This window comes from Palaemon carinicauda, chromosome 9, assembly GCF_036898095.1.
Source record: "Palaemon carinicauda isolate YSFRI2023 chromosome 9, ASM3689809v2, whole genome shotgun sequence".
Taxonomy (NCBI): Eukaryota; Metazoa; Arthropoda; class Malacostraca; order Decapoda; family Palaemonidae; genus Palaemon; species Palaemon carinicauda.
The window spans coordinates 99,847,728-99,852,727 of record NC_090733.1 but is presented as its reverse complement, the minus strand read 5'-3'; the positions used below and the strand labels follow the sequence as shown (position 1 = coordinate 99,852,727).

Sequence of the window (5,000 nt, the reverse complement as noted above, 5' to 3'; positions counted from 1 at the left end):
ATATATATATATATATATATATATACATATATATATATATATATATATATATATATATATATATATATATATATACATATATATATATATATATATATTATATATATATAATATATATATATATATATATATATATATATATATATATATATATATATATATATATATATATATATATATATATATATATATATATATATATATATATATATATATATATATATATATATGCATATATATGTGTATATATGCATATATCTCTATATATATGTATACATGTATGTATATATATGTATATATATATATATATATATATATATATATATATATATATATATATATATATATATTTATATTTATAGTTGTATTTGTATTTGTATAAATTTGTATTTATATCTATGTTTTTATATTTTTATATTCATTCATATTTACATTATATTTCTATTTGCATTTTATTTTTATTTTTATTAGCATTTACATGTACATTTATATATATATATATATATATATATATATATATATATATATATATATATATATATACATATATATATAATATATATATATATATTATATATATATATATATATATATATATATAGTATATATATATATATATATATATATATATATATATATATATATATATAAATATATATATATATATATATATATATATATATATATATATATATATATATATATATATATATATATAAATATATATATATATATATATATATATATTATATATATATATTTATATATATATATATATATATATATATATATATATATATATATATATACATACATATATATATATATATATATATATATATATATATATATATATATATATATAGACTGAAGGAATGTCCGATAAACAATATAGTTATGATAAAATATATTCCAAATATTTTGACATAGAGACGTTCAATTAACCATTTTCATTTCTTTAGTACGTTTCCATGCGACTAATATATGAAAACTTAAAATCTAAATATCAATACTTCAATGCTTTGAGATTAAATTTTCATTTCAGAAATATATTAAAGCTTCTCCCCAAGAAATGGCTGTGAGAAGAATGTTGTATCGTATATCCAGAGACAGGAAATTTTGGATTATAGCTTTGGTCTCGGGATATTTCTACGTCAGCGTGTCGCAGTTAATCACCATGTCAAATGTGTCTGGTAAGAATCAATATAATTTCCCTTCTTTAATTACTTCATATTTTCAATGAATGTTTAGTTTTTCTTAGCTAAGCTCATCTTTTTTAGGCCTAAGGTTGATTATTCATCATATTTATATTTACGAAATTTAAAACAATAATCATATTCACATACAATTTTATACATATTAAACAGGTAAGAATTTTAATAAGTTCTTATATTTAGTTACGCTGATTTAGGATCATATTCTGTAGGCCTACTCAACATTATAATTACGAAAATTTACTTACAATTTTGTTTATTATACGGGTCAGAATTCGTATAATTTCCCTTCTTTAATAACTCTTATTTTTTAATGAAGTGTCAGTTTTGCCGAGTCAAGCTCATTGTCTTATAATCAAGATTGAATATTTATCATCTTTAAAATTACGAAATTTAAAACTATTTTATTCACAGTTGATAGAATCTTTAGATTCGATTAATCGTCTATAAAGCTGCATATGTCAGTTTTATTTAACATATTCCAAAGAAAAGTACTTTGAAATATAGGAAAATCTCATATGTTTTGTCTTTTTCTTTTATAAATGTTAACTTGCCTTATATTGTATATAGTAATAAATTATATTTTTTATCATAGGAGTATCTCTCTCTCTCTCTCTCTCTCTCTCTCTCTCTCTCTCTCTCTCTCTCTCTCTCTCTCTCTCTCTCTCTCTCTCTCTTCATGCAAAACTCGGAGAAAATTATATCCATTTTCTTAATAGCATCTCCATTAAGAGTGTTGTAATGGTCTAGGTACTCGCCTAATCCCTCATTATGTCTAATGCTCTTTAAGTGAATTAGGCAAGACTGTAATGAATTTGCTCTTACCCAAAGGCAGTCTTCAGACTTTCTCATAACTCTAATAAGTCTTTGCGTAAACTAAGAAATAATACATTAGTAACTACACATTTAAGGACATATACGTCAGTATATATATATATATATATATATATATATATATATATATATATATATATATATATATATATATATATATGTATATATACATATATATATATATATATATATATATATATATATATATATATATATATATATATATGTATATATATACATATATATATATATATATATATATATATATATATATATATATATATATATATATATATATATATATGTGTGTGTGTGTGTGTGTATATATATATATATGCTATGTAAATATATTAAATTATATAAATGTATATACATATATATTTATTTATATATATGCGTGTGTATATAGACAGTATATATAAATATGTAATGTAAATAAGTATGCTCACATACATGCATATGTATATATAAATATGTAATGTAAATAAGTATACTTACATACATACATATGAATATATATATATATATATATATATATATATATATATATATATATATATATATATATATATATATATATATATATATATATATATAAATGCTTATATATAATGTATATATGTCAGATAAATGTGTGTATATGATATACAAATATACATATAATGTATATGATTACATGCGCATGATTTATATAATTGTAAATGTACATATGGTACCTTTTCATTATAACACTAATGCGTAAACTCTCTCTCTCTCTCTCTCTCTCTCTCTCTCTCTCTCTCTCTCTCTCTCTCTCTCTCTCTCTCTCTCTCATATATTAGGTAAATCTTTTTTCTCTGTTGAAAATAACATTTGACTTAACATTTTTACAGATTCTCAACGCATGACCATTCCGTAAAATATTTAAATCACATATTTTCAAATCTAGATATTTTTCTGTCCCTTTGTGTTTCTACTGTACTGAAATAAATAACCTTTTCTTTCATTTCCAAAGATAAACTTCAGACCCGACTAATATCCCAACCGCTCCTGTAGCATTTAGCTTCCTCCTAGTAACTTTTATTAAAAAAGAAAAATGTTTATTAGCTCTGAAATAAGCAAAACGAAAAATATTTGACTTTTTGTGTCAGCTGAACACGGACCTCCCCTTGTCCAGACAAAAGACCACAGCAGTAAAAGAAAATGTATGAGATCATAAAACCAACATTCCATTTCCTTTTTTTTTTTCTTTTATTTGCAGCCCAAGAAAATCAACTCAGGTATGAAAACAGCCACAGGAGGTCAGGCAGGAAAGCAGAGACATCTAGTGGGGAGGTAGAAAGAGATTACATTCATGAGTATCCGGATCTTTTAGATAAGGCGCAGAGGGTGAAGAAAGAACGTGATGATTCTTATGGTGATATTGAACTTTTAGAGAGAAATAACGAGCATGATGATGGTGAGGATTACTATGACAACGATGATGATGATGATGATGATAAAGGTGGTGATGATGATGAACAAAAAGATGTCCTTGACAGTAATAATGATGATGATGAAGAGGAGGAGGGTGACGACGACGATGATGATGATGAAGAAAGTGATAATGATGTCGAAGAAAGTGATGTTGATTATAATATTAAAGAAGTTCATGACGAAAATAAAGCGGATAAAAATAGTAAAGGTTATCAAAATGAAATCCGCAATGATATTAAAATAAAAGAACTAAGCAATAAGGATACTGAAAAAGGCTTAAATAATGAAAACGAGCAGAACGGAAACAACCCAAAAGTAGAGGAAAACAAAGAAAAGGAACAAAAAGGAAACAATGAGGAAAATATTGCTGGGAATCTTAACAAAGAAAGACCAAAGGAATTTCAAGACAAAAATGATAAGAAATTCAATATGGAAGGAGAGATTAAATTGAATATTAAAGATGTACTGAATAATATTGAAAAGAAAGAAAGAGAAATATTTTACAACGGTTATTTCAAGCTTAATGAATTCGTAGACAGTACGCCTGTCAAAAAGGTATGAGCGATGTTATATTTTATTTTATTTTTATGGTTAAGATAATCTTCCTTTTCTCTCTCTCTCTCTCTCTCTCTCTCTCTCTCTCTCTCTCTCTCTCTCTCTCTCTCTCTCTCTCTCTCTCTCTGTATATATATATATATATGTATATATATATATATATATATATATATATATATATATATATATATATATATATATATATATATGTGTATGTATGTATGTATTTATATAAATTAATCGCATACAGAATGTGTGCAAATATAGTGGTAGAACTTTAGAAAGGGAAGCCATAGGATTGAACTAACAAAGAAGTTAATAAGAGTGTTTTAAAAGAATGGAAAAGATTGTCTGACCAGCAAAATAAATTAGAACCGATAAGGAACGGCTTCGTGAACTTCATTCTCTTTAGGTTTGAATATTGACTGTAAATGAAGGAAAAAAGTTGAACCTACCACGAGTACTTTTATTCAAATTATATGTGAAATATACATACATACATATACCAAAAGCACTTCCCCCAATTTTGGGTAGCTGACATCAACAATGAAACAAAACAAAAAAGGGGACCTCTACTCTCTACGTTCCTCCAGCCTAACCAGGGATTCAGCCGAGTTCAGCTGGTACTGCTAGGGTGCCACAGCCCAACCTCCCACATTATCCACCACAGATGAAGCTTCATACTGCTAAATCCCCTACTACTGCTACTTCCGCGGTCATCTAAGGCACCGGAGGAAGCAGCAGGGCCTACCGGAACTGCGTCACAATCGCTCGCCATTCATTCCTATTTCTAGCAAGCTCTCTTGCCTCTCTCACATCTATCCTCCTATCACCCAGAGCTTTCTTCACACCATCCATCCACCCAAACCTTGGCCTTCCTCTTGTACTTCTCCCATCAACTCTTGCATTCATCACCTTCTTTAGCAGACAGCCATTTTCCAT

General features: G+C 25.5%; 1 pseudogene; it reads left to right on the top strand.

Annotated features, from left to right (window-relative positions):
- The first annotated feature begins 1,049 nt into the window (after window positions 1–1,049).
- Window positions 1,050–5,000, top strand: part of LOC137646564 (uncharacterized) — a 333,464-nt pseudogene continuing 329,513 nt past the window's right edge.